We start from the raw sequence: 23636 nt of genomic DNA, 5'->3' as shown, positions 1-23636 counted from the left end.
CTTTTGGCGCTTGTTTATGCATGGCCACTCCGTGGATGTATGTTGAGTGTAGATTTTTGTTGTATACGAAATCATGGAGCCATTTTGGCATTTCTACTCGTTAGCATTGAGTAGTGTTATGGCTTATGGTTTAGAGTCCTCTTTTGGAGACTATAGTGGTTGAGGTTTACTCCCACTTTTCCATACTTATGCTTGAAAATTCTTGTCAGTTTGTAGTGGTCCAAGAATCTGCTGACCTGTGAGATGGAAAACTGAATATTTGGCCTCATATTTCATACATAAATAAGGCATCCACTGGTAAAGAGCGATATCGGTAGGATCACTAGCATCACGAAGACTCAACTTCAAACTTGTTTCCATGGGAGTGGAAATAGGCTTGCAATCCTTAACTCGAAACTTACATAGCAATGTCTCTATGTAACGTGTCTAACACAAGGCAATACCACCATCACATTGTAGTAATGATGCAATAAACCCAAATCCTTCATCTTGAAAGTAGCGTTCGAATTAAGAGGATATACCCATGCATGCATGTAGTAATCATCAATGAAAGTTACAAAGTAAAGGTAATTGCCCAATGACGGAGTTTGCATGGGCCCACAAACATCACTATGCACAAGGTTGTAACGTGCATGTAGCCTTAACTAAACCATCCTTTGGAAATTTTGAACACTGCATTACCCAAAATACAACCTTCACAAACATGCTTCACAGGTGCTTCAAGAGGCGGCAAAGAGTAACCATATCATATTTTCGCAAACGTAGCAAACTGACAAAATTCAGATGCCCAAAATGTGCATGCCAAAGTTTTGCATCCAAGATAGCCTTTGAATGCACAACTGCATTTGCAAAATTTTACCCGCACTTGTCATACAAAGTGATCTTATAAAGCCCATGGCATAAAATGCCAGATGCAACAATTTCATCACCAAAACTAAGATCATAAATTGTACATATATCATTCATAAATTTGACAACAAGACCAAGTCTAGCAAGTGCAGATATAGACAAAAGGTTCTTTTTGATCCTAAGTACATAAAGTGCATCAAGAAGTTTGAAAGAAGTGCCATTTGCGGTAGTCAACACAATGTTTCTAGCTCCCTTGACGAGATAAGAGGCATTGTTGGCACAAATGACTATATTCCCACGAGGGACATCCTCGAGAGAGGTAAACAAGTCACGATGAGAGGTAATGTGCTTTGTAGTAACATTGTCAAAGTGTCAGACCTGAGCATCTGCAGTAACTGACATATATGCATCATGGACAAAAGGATTATAAGCGCACTTTGCACTAAAAGCCCATTTTGCATCTACATCAGCATCACAATCAATTGCTGCACTTGTAGCGGAACCAGCCTCTTTCTTCTTAGCCTCTTTTGTCTTCAATTTCAGACACTTCTTGATCAAGTGACCATTAGCTTTGCAATAATGGCAATGCATCTTCTTTTTGCCTTTGTCACCAGAATTCCAAGATGAAGTGCTTCTAATAGAAGAATTAGGAATATGTGATTTACCACTCGTAGAGGAACCATGAGAAGTGGCTACATTATTGTTACCACTTTTTCTTTGAGCAGCAACAAAAGCTTGTTTAACTGCATGTTGTTTAACCATGTTCTTTCTTGAAAGTGACTTTTGCAATAACAATGTGCATAATGCATCAAACTTGACAACTTTAGGATTTCCTGAGGTAAGAAGTTTTCAAGTACTAGCAAAAGTCTAGTGAGAATCTGGCAAAGCATCAAGAACACTCTACACAAGGGAACTGTCTGAAATGACTTCACCTGCAAAAATAAGTTGCTCATTAATATCCTTGATATCGGCAAGGAAAGTTTCCATTTCATCTTCCTCATGCATAACCTTTGACTCCATCTCTTTACCTAGCAATGCAATTTTAGCCTCATTGCGTGTATAAAGACTAGCCAGAATGTCCAAAGCTTGTTTTGAAAATTAGATGAAGAAATGTGAGGCGTAATAGTGCATTTTAGAGATAATGCAATCAATGAATGAGCCTGCACATCTCTTACATCCCAACGAGCCTGCTCAATTGTAGTCAAAATAGCTCTAGCAACAAAAATTCTACCACTAAAGCATGCAACATCCTCAACATCTCCTGTATCCATAGAGCTAGGACGTACATCAATGCCTTGCACAATATTCCAAGTGACCTTTGACACAAGAATATGTTGCATCACATAAGCACACATTGGGTAATTGTCCCCTTCCAATCTATCCTCAACAACAAACATCTTGAGTACATCTGTGTTATCGTCAACCATGGAAAATGTCTGCACCCATTATATATACGCATGTATGTAGGCACTAAGTGAGGGAGCATAGCACCTGATGGTTGAACGCTTCCACTTAGGTATAGTCATTTTTTGATCGTGGCATTGTAGTCTTTGGTCCACTCATGTATGGAATACCGCAATGTATCCTTGGTTTTACCATGATCGAGATTGTGATGATATCTAAAGAGGTGCCTGATGTACCGGGATACTATCGCATTGGGAAGCTACAAAGTTTTTTGCGGTTAGGGAGGATGAAGCCGAAGTAGAGCCATGGCGTGGAGGAGCAAAGAGAAGCAGAGAATGAGCGAGAGAGGGAGTCAACATAGGAAGGGAAAAACAAAACACCACGCTATTCAATTGATAAAAAAAGAAGTGTTTACATATAAAGTTCTCTCTTGCCATGCAAAGACGCCATGCAAACTCCAAAAAGGAGTGGCTCTTATCAGTTGTAAAATAGGGGTTGTATCCTATGGTCAGGGGCTTGAACCCAACAGTGCCATTAGACTATTAGCACTACTAGCTCCTACTTAGATCTAATAGTATATTTATATGCATGTAGATACATATCTATGTGAGTGTGTGTGTGTGTGTGTGTGTGAGAGAGAGAGAGAGAGAGAGAGAGAGAGAGAGAGAGAGAGAGAGAGAGAGAGAGAGAGAGAGAGAGAGCTTGTGTGTATACATGTAATATACCTCTCTTTGTAGACTAGATGTATGTTAAGGTGGACAAGTAGAGGTGTCTATATTATCTAACGTCAATGTGTAGATAGATACATTAGGGAAATATTAGATGGTGAGAGAGAGAAAGAGAGGTATAGATTGGGTGTAGACATATAGAGGTTTGTAGATTAGATATAGGGAGATTAAAAAATGGCTAGGTCTTAATGATTTGCAAATAATCTCCTGTAGATGTCAGAAGAGAGACCATCTACTGGGGAGTAGCCATCACATTCTTCCTTTGGTTGGTTCACGTCCCAGGTAGGTGCCCATCCAAGGTGGACATTGTCTCTAGTGGACCCGAGTCTTGAGGTGGGTTAAGTCCAAGTAGTGGATTTAGGTGTATTTGTAGCTAGTTTTTTGCAAGCATGAGTGTAGATTTCTTTTTGTTATTTGCAAGCATGGCCTTCTTACAACTATGGAGGTGCCGATGCATCTACTCAGGTTCCTCCACCAGTGGTAGATCCAGATTTTCAACGTGCATTATGTTTACATAAGGAGTATCTATGTTTGACACATGAATTTTTTTGTTGCTACACTCCATAGTAGCTTGCGGCCTATGGTCTTTTGCAGTAGACCACACCGGGGGGGATCCAGGGAGGGACTCCATATGTTCAGAGCATCCATTGACGACACATCCTTCTACCCTCCCTTCTTATTGACCCACCTCCCTTCCATTGCAAGGACCCACCCCCTTGCATCATAGGCCCCCCCACATCATTCCATTCAACTCTTGCTTCACCCGAGCCTTGTCAACAGTCCACAAGTGGTTGACAAGCATCTTCTAGCACACGATGGTGTTGTCTCAAGGTAACAAGTGTTGTGAGAGGCACAACAGTGGGAGCTCTTGCTGGGATGCTTGTTTTGGTGGTGGAGGGAGACAAACTCACTGTGTTTTGCAGTATGCCACTCCAACTGTAGAGGACAAGGACACTGATGCACCTGTGCCAGATATGCATGGACGCTACTGCAGGGTCAAGTATGGTGGCAAGGTTGACTTTGGTACTACACAAAAAGAGCATTTTGGCGCCATTTGCAAATTCTTATACACTCGACATACACAAATTTTTTTATAAAATTCAAAGACCAAGTGCCTGATAATGCGTGCTACATTGAGGAAGCATTGCGTTCTCAATTTTTGAATGTCTCCAATGAGCGTTTCTCAACATAGTGGTTGTAAGGGTTTATAAAAATATTTTAAAAAAACAAGAAATCAAGTGTACGACGTGTAGCGACCAACCAGGTTCCAAATCCAGACAGAAGCTATCATGGTGGCAACATGACAGATACGGAGTGGAAGTAGGCAATGCAAGAAAAGAGCGAGCAACTTGCAATGGGCTCATCCCACAGTCAACAGTTTGAAGCTCGTGTTATGAAAACTCCCATGCACTATGGTTCGTGAGGCAAAGCGGCTTGGAAAGATAAATATGTAAGTTCTTTTTAATTGTACAAGTTTGGATTAGAAGGTATTTTAGCTTATGAAATTTTTTTTGGTTATTGTTAACTTAGGAAAATATCACTCTGAGCCATCCTACCAAGAGATGGTCAAGTATCAAGAGACAAAGTTCGATACTTGATAATGGTTATTGGAAAACCATCATATCTCTCAAGAGCAATCTGACTCAGTGATCGGATCTCTATAAGCGGTAAGTGTAGACAATGAATATTCTATTAATAGTTAATTTGGGTTATTGAATTATCTTTTTTTTTTGGTTGGTGTAGAGTCAGAGTGATCCAACATATGTAGCTAAGGATGAAGACGAGAGGATGACAAAGATGATTAGGATAAATATATATTTTTATGTAATTCTCTTGTACAAGTGCAGATGTGGCACAAAACACTCATATTTTGTATATAAAACTCATTTTTTTCTTATTTGTAGTTTTTTAAAAGTATTGTTCTTTTCTGCCTCAATTTATAAAGATAAGGTTTGAGTTGTAAATTCAAAGTTTGTTATTATTCTTTTGTACACTTTCAAATGCATTTGATATTTGATATGTTTTATGCAGGTCAAAAATATAGATGCTCATTTGGGCCACCCATAAATTGGTTGACCTAAATGAGCATCTTATTTTTTGAAAAGCCATACGATGGTCATATACACAGTAATGTGCACAGTAATAGGTGTGGTAATAGTCAAGGATACATTTTCATGAATAGTACCGCATATATTATCGTTAAACCATTATCGCGTACATTCCTACTGTTGTTACCATCCACACATAATTTTTTCTTTGTATTTTCCTTTGTTGAACCATGGCAATGTTGGCGGTTCTTGACTTAAGCTCTTACAGTGACTCCATAATGAAATTTAAGCATGTTCTAACACTTGTCGTAGCTTGCTATGCATGAAGAGCTCAACCCCCCCCCCCCCCCCCCCCTCTTGGAACTCTTCTTGGCAAGTGGAGACACCACTCACACACACTTGTTAAGTTCACACAAAGCAAGCATCTGCTACCTTGGACATGTGGACTATTAGGGTAATCCTAACTTGTGGCACCATATGGGAAAGCCCTCTAGCCACCTGGGAAGAGATAAATGATGACATGGTCCAATAAGAAGAGGGTGCAACCTCTGTAGCCAATGATTGTAAATCACTAAGACTATATCAAAGGCTATTCTCTAATCAATCAATATCACTTTGAGAATTATCATTGTATCTATATTCTCTCTCTCTCTCTCTCTCTCTCTCTCTCTCTCTCTCTCTCTCTCTCTCTGCTCTTGCACTTGGCATAGCCTAACCCTAACCTACATATCTCTAACCCTAATCCTAACACCATGGTTAAGATAACGCTTCATCCTCCATAGCCTAATGCTAACCATTGGTGATTAGCGAGTACACTTCCATATCTAACCCAACAAGTGGTATCAGAGTCGACGATTCCATACCTAGGCCTATTTATCAAATAATCTCTATTTCCATTAGCCTTATTAATAATCCCTATCCCTAATCATTAAGCGTTGCTTATTAAGTTTGGGCACACTCTTGGCAATACCATTGAGCCACTACCCTTCTTAATTTGTGGCATTTTGATTAGTGGTTTTTTTTTTCCAAATCTAACATTATGTGAGAGATTATATAAAAGGAAAACATCTACACCAACACCATGCTCCAATCGAGCCATGGCCAAAAAATTACACAGGTTTAATGTTATGGCTTTTACAAGGAGTGACAACTTGCCATACATCAAGCAATAACCAAATACAACAGTCCAAAAACACCATTAGATACATCCAAAAGGGCGGGACTCTTGTCCCCATCACTAGCAAAGTCCTCGCAGAGTGCCACTACGTCATCACCTTTGCCATAGGCAGACCACATGCCCAAAGAGAACCCCAACTATCATTGGGAATATGAGTAATAGAGCCATAAGAACAATAGAGGAACCAACAAAAACACAAAAACCTTTAACAAGCCAGACCCGGACACTACCACAAGACAACCCCCAACCCTGACCGACCTAGCAACAACCAAAAAACGCCACCAATGAGTAGCAAGAGCAAGCCGTCATGATGATGAGGTCTACCCAGCAGGAGCCAAGCCAAATCTGCAGTCACCAACGAACGAGCCGATGATGGAGTCTTTAGAATTTTGAGTAATGCCACACACGCTCACAACCATTGATATCGAAGCCCGAAGACACCACCAAGAAAGTAGCCCCTGCCACCCGTCACACACCCTTCCCGAGGCAAAGCCTCCAAGTTCACCGCATCCACAAGAGCACTAATCACCATTTTTGCCCAAGCAGGGCATGGAGGGGCGACCTCTATCGAGCCAAAAAGTCTAAGTAGGGGCACATGATGGGGAGCTAGGCTAGGCTAGACCCCAGAGGACACCCAGATCCATGAGGTGCAAAGCTGTTGAATCCATGCACCCCACCATCCCGTGGATGCAGCAAACCACCACCCTGCCATACTCCATCAAAGGGTCTCCCTACCTGCATGCAGCTCGTAGGTTACAAAGGCACCACAATCAGTGGTGCTTAATAATCTTATGCGTGTGCTCTTTGCATTTTGCATTTTGATTGGAATTAGTAATTGATTTTGTGCAGCTTTTGCTTCATAATTAGTTTGTACTCAAGCTTCAACTCATTGCATTGTGCATGTGTGGAAGAAGTATTCATCAAGAGCTATCCAACAATTTTCTATTTGCTCTAACCAGAATCCACTAGAGAAACTAATTGCTTGATTATTTTGGTGCATCACCAGCCTTTTGGTTTTTGCTATATCAATTGTGTGTGTGCATGTGTGCACGTGCACGCAAGCATTTTGGAAGTATTTATTGCTTAGAGCATCTTTTGGGAATAATAGAAATTTAAAACCTTTTTTTTTTAAATTCTTGCTCTTGAGCTCATGGTGGAAAGAAGCTCCTATTATCATAAGGCCAACCCCACAAAAGAGCGCTCACACACGGCTCACTTGGCAGACTTCAATATAGGCACCAAAATGAATTGAAGAAGCCATTTTAGGTCTGATTGAACATGACCGATCGCATGTTTTTCTAATCACCATCCGCCAATCCGGTCTTGATTGACCTGGTTGCACACTTTTTCTTGTTGTGGGTCATGCGAAGGGATCCCAAGGTGCCCAACTATACTTCGTAAAGATTTTAGGTCCACCCATATAGGGCTTCCCATCCCACGGTCCGCCGGCCTGCAACATGGCCTGGCTTTGGCTCCACTAGAGTTGCTTCTCGTCGACATGAGCTATAAGCCCTTGAGCCCTAAATATCAAGGCCCTCCAAATAGAACTAGTTTCCCACGAGTCTTATGATCCAAAAACCCCTCAACCCTATAGCCTCCAAGTCACAAGTCCCTATTCCCACAACTCCACAGAAAAATACACATGGTTTGTAAAGATCACCTTTTGGTGGTTCATTTTCTAGTCCTTGACAGAGAGTCATACCTACAACTAGCACATATGTTTGAAAACCTCTAGATGTATGAAGCACATATGCATGAAGCTTACATTGGAATGTATGCATGTATCCATGCTTTGGCATCTATGCACACTCTTGTAAATGGGTTTAGGCACTGCCTACACACCGAGTGTATATTAAGACTGCCCATCACTATGAGCACACACACAAGCACACAAAAATAAGTGTGTGTGTCTTTCATAATTTTCCAAGAAGGCCACACCCTCGACATTTTGGACCAATGAAGCAAACAAAGACATGAAGATAAAGAAGACAACAACAAACGATCACGACAACCAAATGAAGATGATTTTGAAGAGGACACACATGATGAAGACCTCTTCACACAAAATGAATGGATGAATAAACAAATGTCTACTACCTAGGACTACTAGGGAACCTACTAAGTCTCACTTGTGAACCATGGTGATGAATCCAATTGAGAACCGCTATGATGTATCATGGTACATTGAACCATGGTGATGAATCAAAGTGAAATGCCATGATGTATCAGATAAATGAATCATGTTAGCTTAGGAGTACACTAAGAAATCAACACATGAGAGAAACCCAAAATGCATGAAATCTTTGTAAACCCCAATTTTGGCTCAAGGGGCGTTTGTTAGGGCAAGCCCAACGTGTGGCACCATATGGAAAATCCCTCTAGGCACCTATGAAGAGATAAATGACAATATGGTGCAATAACAAGAGGGTGCAACCTCTCTAGCCAATGATTTTAAGTACTAAGCCTAGATAAGGGACTATTCTCTGATCAATTAATAGAACTTTGATCATTATCATTGTGTCTATATTCTCTCTCTCTCTCTCTCTCTCTCTCTCTCTCTCTTTATGCTTTTGCACTTGAAATAACCCAACGCTAACGATAACACCGTGGTTAAGCTAAGGCTTCACCCTCCACAACCTAATTCTAATGATTGGTGATTAAGGAGTAGACTTCCACATCTAACCCAACATGGACTAGCCAAGCTTAGTGAACAAAGAGTAGAGTCAACTTACTAAATGAGAAATTATTGATCTAACCTTAGTCTTTACTTTTTTCTTTCATTTAATAGAAACCATAAATTCACCTTTTTATTAATTAGTTCGGGTACAAGAACTTTGCACAAACCTTGGAGGCTAATGAAGCTACTTGGGGCTACAACCTACTACCTACTAATTTAGGACCTGCTAAATTAGGATAAACTTTGGTACAAATAAAACTCACCTTTTGGGATTTAATAGTTTCACTTCCTGTGCAAAATCTTAGCATAGTGCTTTGGAGGTGCCGCTAAGCCACTTCCAAAACCTGCTAGATGTAGACCTACTAAATTTAGACAATTTGCATGGGAAGTTAGAATTTCACCCTAAGGCTTCCCAGACTTCAAACTTAGAGTTTAACGTGTTATTGTAATGATGTGAGCTTAGCACAATCACTTTCTATTTTGAGAGTCCTATAATTGCTCTCGATCATCTCCTTTGTCATATACCTTTGATTAAGGCTACTCGAGAGACATTTATCCTTCCTTGTCCTGTACCTATGATTGGGATAAGTAGTTAACAGTTACCCTTGCTCTTTTATGGACTTTTCTCCTTCTGATCCCAAGCCTTGACATGCCGATCCATTAGCACACTTGATCAATTTCACTTGTTCTCTTTTTATTTTCCTTGGACTTAAGTGACCAATTTAAGTTGGAAAATACTTTTAGAAGGATAGAAATTTATATTTATGACATTACCTCTTTCTTGAAATTATTGTCATCCTTGACTTTGGGATAGGGAAAATAAAGTCATAGCTCTGATGCTTTGGGTAGAGGATCCCTTTTCATCCCTTGGTGCTTGGAAGGTTTAGCTATTGCAATCATGTATTTACTTAGCCTTAATCATCTTTCATAGTAGATTGGCAATGTCTACTATATTCCTTGAGAGACTACATTACCACAAGCTTGATTCATGGCATGCATATACTTAAAACTTATGAACATTCAAAAGAAATATATGAGTCAAAATTCTTTATAGAATATACTTTTTCATACCTGATTCTTACCTTTGACAGGAGTCATTGTAAGTATTTACAAGGTTTACATTATCCTTTAGCTAGATGTCTTGCATCCATCTTACATCTTCAAAAGGACTAATCTTAAATTTGACAAGATATCACCGGATAGTTTTACCATGTCTCAAAACCTTATCTTCATGTTGTAGGATGCTCTCTGGCTACAAAATTTCTTCTTGACCCTCAAACTTAGGTTTTTCTTCAATTACTGGTTCTTTGGGTGACTCACCCTTATAAGGTTTCAAGAGGCTCACATGAAAGGAATTATGAATGAACCAGGTACTTGGAAACCTCAACTTATAAGCTATTTCATTGATAGACTTAAGAATTTGAAATGGGCCATAATATCTTTTTGCTAACTTAGCATAATATTTTTGGTGATGGTTGGGCATCCTTGTGTTCCCTTGCCCATAGTGTGCTTTAGGCGTGCTTTTGGAAACTTTAGCAGTACCCAATCATTTTCTTTGAAGGCCTTTATGACATTGGACCACAACTACTATGGCAATGCAAGTAGGACCAATTGTGGAAGCTCCTATCAATGCTATGGAGGACATGCTTAATCACATGAACGACATGATGAATAACATGCAAAGGATGCCTATGAGAGGTCCACCTTAAGGGCAACCTATGGAACAACACAAGCCATTGAAATGGTGTGCCATCAAAGGAAAATGGACAAACCACGAAATGAATGAGTGCTATTATAAGCCTAAATATAACAAAAATGTACAGTATGTACCGATGAGACAATAGGGACAACCCATGTATAGCTATCTGCCTAACATGGTACCAATCTAGAAACCACCTATGGCTATGGAAAGACCACAACCTGTATTAGGCCAGTAGCCACCGGTACCAGGAAATTTTTTTGTACTAGTTAAGTACATGTTGCTTGAAGGGAAAGTGAATGAGCAAGCTCTAGTACCAATCAAGTCGTATAATAAATCAAGTTTTGCAATTTTGGGAATAGGAAAATGAGTGGTACACTCAGTCAACTCTCATCATGATAGAACAAGTGTATCATGAACCTCTTGACGCAGCACCAATTTACTTCATTGCAAACCAGGGAGCTAGACCACCCATGCTGAAACCAATGCCTAAGCTAAGAATATCCATATTTGCGGATCAGATGACCATTGGAAAAATGATTATCTTGAGCCAAATAAGAATGTTAGACCAATCAAGGCATATTGCGTGGAGTGTGGTCGCAAGGGTGGACATTTTTTAGAAGATTGTCCTAAGAATCTAGCTAATAGATGGAAGGCAGCCATAAACATAGTCTAAGTCATGCTAGGTAGCGCATCAAAAGGGAAATCCACAATCATCAATTCAAGTAGTTACTAGGGCACAAGCCAAGGGGAATATATAAAAGAGTGCAAGCGGGTTGGATACACCCAGCAAACCTTCAAAAAACTCCAAAAAAGAGTGATGTAATAGTTAACTGAGTCAACGTCACTTAACAGAAGCTACTAAAAAACCGAAGACCAAGGAAGTACGGATGTACATCGAGGATGAATACAAAGAAGCAGTAAAGATTGGAGTTACACATTTTCCACATTTTCCCAAAATGGTCACGTATAGTAAATTCTCGATTTATTTCCGGCCATTGTAATATTTTAATGTGTTATGGGCTCAATGGGAGTTCCAAGATGTAAAGAACAGGTCAGTTAGTGTGCCTAGGTAGCAGATTTAGTAAGTGGTGGAGCCCTAAAGGCCTTGGGCACACGGACATTGCATATTTTTACCCTAGGTATATAAGACAGTGTGTAAAAGAAATTAGGGTCTCAAGCTCATTTGTTGAGAGCTCTTGAGGTGTGTGACTATGGAGTCCTTGAGCTTCTCCTTGCTCATGAGACTTGGTTAACACTAATCAATGCTTAATTCTATTTCACTATGTCTCTCTCACGCTTCTGATGATTGCCTATGATGCTTAGATTAGCTAGATCTTAAATAATTAGTGGTTAATTACTCTCTAATCTTGTGTGATTGTCCTCTTTTGCTTGTGTGTGCATGTAGGTTTGATTGGAGTGTGGTGCTCAATGGATCTATGTGTGTGTGCTTGCGATTAGTGTGTTGCATGATAGGATTAGTATTATGTGCGTCTTGCAATCGTTAGTGTGTGTAATTGGGTTGATTGGAGGTGAAGAGAAGTGGATGTGGAGATTGCCCTTCATTGTGGCTTAGCTCCTCCATAGGCCGAGAAGCTCACCTTATAGAGTTAACCATTCGTGTTGCCATGATTAGATCACTAATCGTGTAAGTGTTTCCATGCCCTAGCCGGGTAGCTCATCCCTCCGGATTGATAAATTTGTTGGTCATTGGAGCTATGCAACGATGGGACCCCTAATATTTGATGCCATTGCCGGGGACGATGGCCTACGCTAGTGTAATTGGGGCATAATTTCACTTGTGTATTTATGGTTTTGTGGATTTTGGATGTGTGTGCATGAAGCAATGTGTTCATAATTCCCTAATGTGTCACCGTACTTGCCAATTGTGTGTTTCCACACTTTAATTTCACACCAATCCTTGCTAATTCCACTAATCTTTGCTAACTTACTAATTTGCTATGAAGGATTGGAGCTTTCAATCGTTCAATTGATCTTCAATAGAAAGGTAATCAAGTTGGTATTCTCAACCTCCCTAGAATCTAAAGATGTGTTGTGTAGAGATCCCACCATGATGCAATGTAATGTTGATGCAATGCAATGTTGATGCTATGTTGGATTGAAAATTGTTCGATTGTTCGTTTTCATACCGTCATAATGCCGAAATTTTTAAGATTTGGTAGCATATGAATTTGACAAGTTTCAATTGCTAATTGGTGAATGTGCGTTGCTAATTGGGTGCCTAATTGAGTTAATTGCATGCTTGGATGGTCAATTGCAAGTGTGTGTGCTCTAAAGTCAATTGCAAGTGTGTGTGCTCTAAAACCAAGTGTGTGTGGATCCTAATTGAGTGTGTGTATGCTTAATTTTAGGTGTGTGTACTGCCCATGTTTGTGCACCTAGAAATCAATGTGTGCTTAATGATTTTTTAATTGTGATGATTGATTTGTATTGTGCTCATGCCCAACTAATGATTATTGAAGTCACATTGCAAATTTGATAAGTTTAACCCTTTTGTGTGTGCACCTAAAAATTGGTAAAAACTGCCAATTTTATTAGTGTGTGTGTGCCTAAAAAGTGTTTTATTTGCATGATTGATTTAATGTTTGATTGCATATTTGATGTGTGTAATGGTTAATTGCTATGTTTTTGAGCTCAAAACAAGTATTTACACTCTCGAATTCATCGAATGTTGACCTAATTTTGTCGCTAATTTTATCGGTTTAATTGCCTAGTCTTGATTTTATAGATGAAATTGTTTGGCAATTGAATTGATGAGATTTTTGTGATTTTATTTGGCTGCATTAAGCCCCTATGTGTGGAGCATTTTTAAAAGAATTTTTGGTATTTTTTTGGATAATTTTTTGTTAATTCCATAAAAATATGATATTTTACCATCTTTACGAGCTCTTTTGTGTGTGCATATTTACGACATCATTTTGTTCGCATTTGTGCCCTACGTGGTTGAGTTTTGAACGTTTCGCTATTTTCGGGAGTTGGGTTGACGATTGTGTCGTAAATTGTATTTTTGATAAAAACTGCTATTTTTCATGTGCTTTTGCGTGTCAAAAGTGTTCGATTGTGATTGCCAATGATTTTCTAAGGTTTCTAGAAATTTTCAAGAATTCTTGGATTTTTGAGTGAATTTTAGCAGTTTCGACTATTTTTGGCATTTTCGGACGAGCGAAAATCAAATAATAAGGAAAAAATAATCTTCCGGCTTTGATACCGTGCCTTGCCTCGCATGAAATTCTTTGTTGGGAATAGATGTTTATGGTCCAATGGGATAGTTTCTGTCGATATTTTAAAAAAAAAGAACTTTTCTTCTTCTTCTCTCTCCGGGTGAACACCACCCATCACACACACACTCCCATTCTCACTCTACTCTCACTCTCCCTTCCTAACTTTCTCTCTCTCTTCTTGCCAGGCTTGGGCCTCGCCATGTGTGCCAAGGCCCCCCCCCCCCTCTCTCTCTCTCTCTCTCTCTCTCTCTCTCTCTCTCTCTCTCTCTCTCTCTCTCTCTCTCTCTCTCTCTCTCTCTCTCTCTCTCTCTCTCTCTCTCTCTCTCTCTCTCTCTCTCTCTATGTCTCGCTGTCTGGACTCTCCCCACGCGCGCGAACCCTCTCTATCTCTCCCTTATTCACACACACACACACACACACACACACACACACACACACACACACACACACACACACACACACACACACACACACACACACACACACACACACACACACACACACACACACACACACCTTGCCTTGTTGACTCCGCAGTGCGCACCACGTCTCTCTCTCTCTCTCTCTCTCTCTCTCTCTCTCTCTCTCTCTCTCTCTCTCTCTCTCTCTCGTTTCCCTGCCGGGCCCGCCCTCCTGCACGCTACCCCCTACCTTTCGGCGCGTTCAGGGTGCTGCAACCTCCTTCGATCATGCTGACAACGCCTGCACCCAATGGCTCCCACGCGCGCGCACAGTTCGCTGACCCACCGTCCTGCCCGCCCTCACTGCGCGCTGCAGTGAATACTGCCAGAGTTCGCCGCCATCAACGGGAGTCAACTCCATGCGGTGCAGCCAGTTAAAAGCAGATAAGTATTATTTGATTGTTTTTGTTAATTTCAATTTCAAAAAAATTCTTTAAAAAAACAAAAAAACAAAAAATAAATATAAATCACAAAAAAGAATAAAAACAATTAGAAAAAAAGACAAAAAATCAATAATTTTTTTAAAAAAAAAGGCTCAAACATGTTTTAAAAATCAATAAATAAAAACTTAGAATTTTTTTTATTAAAAAAATCACAAAAAATAGAAAAACCTAAAAAATTCACAAAGAAAAGAAAAAACTCATAGAAAATCATTAAAAAAATAAAAATACACAGATAATTTACCAATAATCATAGAAAATTCATAAAAAGTCACAAAAAATCATAAAATTGATCGGAATGTTTTTTAAAAAATCACAAAAAATTCTTAAAAACCATTAAAAATTAAAAAATTCACAAAAAATTTAGAAAATTCATAGGAAATTTCCTAAAAATAAAAAATTTTCCAAAAAAATTAGAAAATCTAAACTTTCATAAAAATTAAGAAAAATAAAAAGGAAGTCGTAGAAAGTGCCAGAAAAAGCCAGAAAGAGGCAGAAAAGCAAAAAAACTCACCGTCGGAGAATCACACTGAACAAATCAAAAGAAAGCAAAGCCAAGAAGTGTACCGCAAAGCAAGCAAAAATGGAGAACAGCAGACAGGAAAAAATCGAGCAAACTCTGTAAAAGCAAACCAGAGATCAGGCGAAAAAAGAGAGAAAACAGTCAACTCGAAGCCGTGAGCTGCAGACAAATTTCTAAATTTATCAAAATCAAGCTGAAAATCGACCAATCACGGGGGATTGCAGATTAAGCCATTCAAAGCCCATATTTTCATCATTTCAATGGCCCGGATCAATTCTTACACAGTCGAGCGAGAGTTAATAAGCTCGTGTGAGTTTGAAGAGCAGTCAACTGCAAATGTGCTTTGGCTAAAGCAATTTAATCAAAACCGAGCAGGAGAGATTCTGCTAATGAGCACCAAAAACTGCTAGGAGATAGTTTTTACAGAACCAGTCAACATGGATCAAATCGAGCCGAGAGTTCAAGTACAACAGTGCAAGCTAATAGCAGTGTCAACACATGCACAACTGCAACATACCAGATTTTAGAGCTATATGGCTACAACGGGGATAACTTTTTATACACGGATTCAGAAGGCCATAGATACTTAATGAGTAGCAAAAGCAGCACAGGAACCAAGATCCTGTTGATCAGAGTGAAGCTAGATTTAGAAAACTCCCATATGTTCACAAACTTAAGTGGGGCCAGGTATTGCAAGCTTAAAGATGAAGTGCAGATAGAAGTTCAAAAAGTCAACCCAAATGTTTATCCAGAAATCTGCACAAGCCAGCAAAACATACATTTGGTGCATATGCAATCAGGGTCATTGTACATGGATTACAGTGGTCAGATCTATAGTCAAGAACCAGAATTGCAAGATCGAACAGATCAACCTATAGAAGCTAATCTATTTGGAGAACCAAGCCAAAGACGGTACAAAGGTCAAGATGGAGCAGTCTATAGCTTGATGCTTAGTGTTCTAAAGAAAATGCTGACAACTTGGCTAGCATAGAAGCAAAAACTTATCAGCTTGAGCTTGACATGACAGAGCCAATTGAAATACCACTAGTCATGGCGTATTGCTCAGATTGTGGACAAAAAGGTGGACATTTTGCTGAAGATTGTCTAAGAAATCCAGACAACGAGGACATATCAACTGCCAAGCAAGGTACATAGCAAATTGGAAATGCAAATCTCGATGTAAGTGCATTTAACTCGTTACTTTTAATGCAATAAGATGATTCTGTATTACCGTTAGAAGCACCAGTAAAAGCATTGCAAGTTCAAAATCAGCATCAAGATGGACATGCACCTGAAAAGCTTAAAATTGATTCTTTGAACAACAAGTTCCTGCATGAATTTAGTCAAGGTGTCCATATATCACCGACTGTTGAAAAGACTGTTAGGTTTGCAAATGACTCTGCATCCACTGCCACAAGTGTGCAATCATTCATGAGTCTAAGGGATACATAAAACAGAATGATGTTAGCTTTGCTTGGTACACATAATTCATATGCACACTCTGTAGACCAAAAAGGAAAACTGTACAAAAAGGATCAACCAATGTTTGAACGGCCCACATACCAGCTCATAGAAGTGCGTCCAGTGATAGATCAGAAATGATGATTCATTAAAGGAAAGAATCTTTTATAGTCCATCCTCTCTAGAGTTGAAGGATATTACCGGAGTGAACCCATAAATATATTCAGAGCCAAACTCTCCTCCATAAAAAATCAAGCTTCAATGTTGTGACCAAACAAGCATATACTTTGACCAAAACAGTCATAGATATAGACGAGAGTCTACCATCTATGATGTCTTAGGTTCTGAAACCACAGAATTTCATATCGTAGGAGACCCATGGGATAGACAATATCAGGGCGAAGATAATGCTATCTACAGCTTGACTTGGGGAATAATTTAGATAGAAATCTATGTAGAAGGTTTATAGATGCCAACTTTCAACAATGCTATCCAAAGTGTACCTTCATAGTCCAAAAGGTGAGATTAAACCAGAACCAAACAGTTTTGAACTCTTACAATGAAGCAGGCTATAGTGATCACCCTAGGAAGGGGGGAGCTGTAAATCCATCAAGTTCAACTTATGTACCAAGAAATGCTACACCAGTTAGAAGCCCTAGGGCTTCTAGCCAACAAAATCCTTCAAAGCAAAAACCATTGAAAGATCATATGATTGTTGGAAGTTTCCAATTGACCCAGATTCCATCAGAGTCCGCAGACAAATACCTCTATGAAGATCATCAGGGATAAAAGTTTCAGCTGATCTCCACAAGTCAAAGTTAAAAGCCGACAAATCCAATAGTATTCAAACAGTTACATATGACCAAGCTCATATATGCATATCAAGATGCACATGGTAATGAATATCAACAAGATCAAAACCTTGTACAAACCCCTACAGATGGCCCGACTGAAGTCAAAGACTATCTGAAGATGATGCAAAGCCTCAAGCTGCCAGAACAAGTGACAAAGTCAATAGAAGCTAAAGTCAAGAAAGCTACACAAAAGCTCACCACCAAAATCTCCTCCGAAGAGATAGACTCTACCAGAAAGTACAGTGGATCTTTTAAGATCAAAGGTTACTCAGATGCAGATGGACAATGCTAAAAAATTGCAAAAAGGTGAAATGTTACTGCCACTGGAGTCAACATCAATTGAAGCAGGTGATCAAAGCAAAGAAAATGCAGATAAAGTTCAACCCACATACACTACCACAACAAAAGCAATCAATTCAGACACAAATTCTGAGACAATCAAGTGCAACATTGTTGGTGAGAATGAAGAAAAGCTGTCAAGAGAAGTAAAGCAAGATTTTCAACTAAACAAGAACCTCACGTCTTTTTGCACTTGGAAAAGATGTGGCCAACCACAAATGGAAGATGCTCCTGAATTCATTGACATATCTGGAGACAAACGAGCATAATGCTGGGGAATCATCTCCACCACCATTGAAGTAAGTTCATAGATCATCGTAGCTCAATTTCACGTGATCACAGAAAAAGATATGCCAGATGACATCATAATGGGAATGCCAATGGCCCAGAAGATGTTAGAGATACATAATGTAGACATGACAGAGTCATCACAGACAACAAAGAATGGAGATCAAGATTAGTCACTCACGGACGACAGCACAAAGTCCTCAAGCACAATTCAAATGGAAGATCTTATTGAAGATGATTCCTCTCCATTGAACAAAACTTCAGTCGAGCTTAAAGAAAATCAAGCAATAGGAAATCCAAAGATCAATCTCTCATTTCCAGCTAAATCAGCTGATGAAAGTCAGATTGGAAAACAGGGTCTCAAGCCACTCTCCATAGATACACAATTAGATCAAGATGAGACCATGGCAAAAGCAGGACAAAAATCTTCAATAGAACCTCCAATGAGAATAGTTGTAGTTCTCAGCAGTACAAAAGGAGCAAGTTTCAGATGCAATGCTCTACTGGATAAAGAAACAAAGTACAATATGGCTATAGACAATATCCATAGCATTCTAGAGATTAATGAAGGCAAGCCAGGTAACAGAAAAATCAAGGGTAAGGCTACAAGTCAAGAAGAAATGGTTGCTACCCTTAGCATCCAAAATCATGAAGAGCAGGTAAAGTTTCAGGTGAATCCTTCAAAGGAAATGCTTGCAGATGTCATACTTGGACATCAGTGGTTAGATCAACACAAGGCTTGCAAAGAAGATAAAATGCTAATATTCTCTTTTCCAAGAGATAGCCAGCAACATTTACAGGTACCGTTAATGCTAGATTCAGAGTTGTAGAAGTCACAAGAATCAAAGATGAATCTTGTAGACAAAGGTAAAGCTAAAGTGGAACTTCCACCGACTATAAAAGAAGTTGTGACAGCATATGCCTCTACATTAAAGAACCCTCGTGGATCAGATACTTCTAACAAGTCAGGATCTCAAAGTCAATTGCTGACCCAACTAAAACCTCTAAGGACACACCCAAAAAATCAAAGGTATATCAGCCAAAGTACTCAAGAAAGCAAAGAAAAGTCAAGCAAGTGTTTGTTTCGAGCAGTTTAGTAAAAGTCAATGATCCAATTTGGATTAAAGACAAGAAATCAACACAAAATGACAAACACATGGGATGGATAGCATCACAATGGAGCTTAAAAGAAACTGAGTACTATGGAGGTAACAAACGGATATGGGTACCAAAACCTCAGGTTAGGGAATTTGAAGTAGATTCAAGTCCCTCCCAAGAAAGAAAGCCCACAAGGTATCAACCTCGACAATATCCTAGGATACCTAAGAAGCAGGTATACAACAGAACAACATCTAAAGATGCTAAAGTCTACCACAACTCTCAAGAGGATATAGAACAGAGACGGATCTCAAAGAATGTGCTTTTTGGACAAGGATTCTACAGAGGCTATACAAGGATTTGGCTACCAGTCAACCTCAAGCCAACTGCAACTACATTAGACCTGCATAAAGATCTCAAGAACTCTACAAGACCTAGAGCAAGGCAAAGTCAACAAAGGAGATAGAAAGGTCATCAAGAGATTTGGATTCCTAAGTCTTCCAATGCTCCTAGTCAAAAGCCAAATACCGACAGTGGACAAAGGACTACAACAACATCAAAGACTCCTATCAACATGCCTAATTGGAGAATCAAATAGATAATGGAGTCTTTACAGTCAAAGAAGGACAACGCAACCAACGTGAATGCAGATTAAAAGATGATAAAACAGGTATGGCAAAAGAAACCTTCAATGCCGACTTGGTCCTTCACTAATCCTTTTTTTGAAGATTCAAGCTTACTTTTACCTAAAGAAATGTTTGTAGTAAGCACAAGAATGCAAAAAGTCAAGTCACTAGGGTGCAAAAAACACTCTTTGGCATAGTCAGAGTCGGATTGCGGAGCCATAAAATGAGCAAAGCATTAGTCCCAAAGCTTGAAGTCATATTTAACTCTGTGCTAAGAGTCATAGTTATTAGGCTTATGCTCAAGCTGGAAGAGTTGAGAATATCTAAGTCATGTTGCTCATGCTGGATGAGATGAGCATATAAGTCGAAGTCTATTAACTTACAATTGGTGGAGTGTCGTAGAGTCCAACACTCACACATAGTGAACAATAAGATGAGAGCACATATCCTCGTCAACAAAAACCATTCTTAAAGGGGTGCCAACTTACAAAGCCATGTCATATGCTTTTATAGCTACACCATCTTTTTGAAGAACCCCTGAAAATCTTTCTTGCACAACATATTGTTTTCCATGCATTTCTATGTATGCATAAATAGGATGTCCCATTATTGGACATATGCATTAGACACTCTTTTTTTCTTCCACCCATGCACCTTGAGTGGACTACAACAAGCAAACGAATGTTCCATCATGCTATCCTCTCATATTTGCTGCCTTTTTAATTCCATATTTGTCAGCAAATAATCCCTTAATTACTTTATTAATATTTCCTATGCTAGTAAGTACTCCATAATGTGCGTCTCCCAAAGGCACTTTTTCCCCACTGGGTTTTTTCCCTTTTGGTCATCCAAGTATTAGACCCTAATTTAGGATCTCATCATTCTACTTCCCTTGTACATACTTTTCATAAATAAACAACAACCTCATCATTATGCTATTACAACGGACAAATGCAACATCATCTCTCACATCAGACATATTCAGACCAATGAAGATGCGACAACAAATTGAACCTCATCAACAATTTCAATGGAAAATGAAGATGATCAGCCCATCAACAACTAATCAAAAACCTTTCACAGCCCCCATGGACACTTTTCAACAGTGCCGAGGACGGACACTAAAATCGAAAGGGGGGAATGTTAATTGAGTCAACGTCAGTTAACAGAAGCTGCTAAAAGACCGAAGATCAAAGACACAGGGATGCACATCAAGGATGAATACAAAGAAGCAGTAAAGATTGGAGTTACACATTTTCCCAAAATGGTCACGTATTGTAAATTCCCGATTTATTTCCGGCCATTGTAATATTTTAATGTGTTACGGGCTCAGTAGGAGTTCCAAGATGTAAAGAACAGGTCAATTAGTGTGCCTAGGTAGCAGATTCAGTAAGTGGTGGAGCCCTAAAGGCCTTGGGCGCTCGGACATTGTATATTTTTACCCTAGGTATATAAGGCAATGTGTAAAAGAAATTAGGGTTCTCAAGCTCATTTGTTGAGAGCACTTTTTGGTGAGAGCTCTTGAGGTGTGTGGCTATGGAGTCCTTGAGCTTCTCCTTGCTCATGAGACTTGGTTAACACTAATCAATGCTTAATTCTATTTCACTATGCGTCTCTCATGCTTCTTATGATTGCCTATGATGCTTAGATTAGCTAGATCTTAACTAATTAGTGGTTAATCCCTCTCTAATCTTGTGTGATTGCCCTCTTTTGCTTGTGTGTGCATGTAGGTTTGATTGGAGTGTGGTGCTCCATGGATCTATGTGTGTGTTGTTTGCAATTAGTGTGTTGCATGATAGGATTAGTATTGTGTGCGTCTTGCAATCGTTAGTGTGTGTGATTGGGTTGATTGGAGGTGAAGACATGTGGATGTGGAGATTGCCCTTCATTGTGGCTTAGCTCCTCCATAGGCCAAGAAGCTCACCTTATAGAGTTAACCATTTGTGTTGCCATGATTAGCTCACTAATTGTGTGAGTGTTTCCATGCCCTAGCCGGATAGCTCATCCCTCCGGATTGATAATTTTTTTGATCATTGGAGCTATGCAACCATGGGACCCCCAACACAAATGATACGATCTTAGAAGATAGAAAAAATGAAGGGAAATTGAAGAGAAAGTTCCAAAAAAGGTCAAGGAAGTGACGCATACATTGACATCTGAAGTTAAAGAATCAAAATCAAGATTGGCAAGATTTGTATCAATATTAAAAATATATGAACCAATCAATGCAGCCTTGGAAGCCTTCCAAGAGAGATTGAAAGCGGGTCAGACATTCAAAACAAAATGGAAAAACTACTCAACACCTGACATGGAAGCCACTAAACTTGAAGCTTACTAAAATTTAGTGGAGATCATGCAATCTATGCTAGAGAAATAAAGGTCAAAACTAGAATGTATAGGAAAACTAGCAAAAATTGATCCCAAATCAAACAAAGGAAAAAATGCAAGATGATAAGGAGTTGAGGGAATCTCTAGAAGCCACTAATAAACCTAAAGAATAGTTTCAGACAGTAAGGAGGGGCTAGATGTAGTTCCCTTAGTTGAGGAAGATTGGCCTAATGACTTGTGGGAGAGAGTTAGGGAAGTAAATGATGGAAGCTTGATTCTAAAATTGGCTCCAATCAAAAAAGTGTGGCTAGATAAACCTCCCATGGAGGTTGATGAACAGTCTTTGTATGGAGATTGGGAATTGGAGCAATCGAGCTTATCAAAAGATCGAATGCTGTAGACACTACCCTCATACCTAGGTGAAAACGAAGAGCAATTATTGGTCTTTAAAACAAAAAAATTAATTAAACCAAAGCAGACCTTAGATGTGGAGAATTTGTAGTCAATCATCTTGACTCCTATCCAATGCACTATCACATTGGGTAAGTTTCTTAAGAGAATACCACATCTATGGAGAGATCTACAACAAACCATGGAAAAGATGGACTTAATGGGACTCACCAAGGAAAACTAGGAAGAATTGCATAGAGAACAATTGTGGGCAAAGATTGTCAAATTCGTACCCATGAAAAAAGTGTAAGATTACTATGAGGAAAACAAAGGAAACACAACCCTTTCGATAAAGTACAATGATGTAACAACATGGATATTCTAGACAGTGAGGCTGGTATAGCCATAGCAACAAAAGCAGCCTGGAAAGCTTGGGAGAAATCAATAATTAGACAAACACAAACGAAATTGCAGCTGGCAGATGGGCATATTGAGAAACCAATGGGCTTACTAGAAAATGTGATAGTCAGCTCTTGTGGAATTGATTACCAACACATTTTGCTATTGTAGATTTTGGAAAAAAGCTGAACTATAAAATCATTCTGGAAAGACCTTTCCTGAGAAAATACAATTGATTCAAGATTGGGGAGACGACTATCTTTACCTAAAACAAGTTGGATCAATTACTTGAGTAAACTTGATCATTCCTATAAGGATGTTCTTAGGATATCTATCCAAGAATTGGATTCAAAAACCTTAGAAAAACTAAATTACCATCATGGATAAGAAAAGACATTCCAACTTGGATGTGTGGAGCATCTAAGTGTGGTAGTTTACGAAGAGAAGATTGCATATTAGACTGAGAGGTAAATGATGTGGAATACGTATCTGAACCCTTTCCAGAACATTTGTTTGAACCATTTCAGTGGACTCTGATTCTAGCTACTATGGGCGTATGTGTTATCAAATCCACACCCACCCGCTTTTGTAATGAGGAGGGTTAT

The sequence above is a fragment of the Adiantum capillus-veneris genome, chromosome 12 (genome assembly GCF_014529385.1).
Source record: "Adiantum capillus-veneris isolate H3 chromosome 12, ASM1452938v2, whole genome shotgun sequence".
NCBI classification, from domain to species: Eukaryota; Viridiplantae; Streptophyta; class Polypodiopsida; order Polypodiales; family Pteridaceae; genus Adiantum; species Adiantum capillus-veneris.
The sequence above is the reverse complement of the archived record's forward strand: the minus strand, read 5'-3'. Positions refer to the sequence as shown.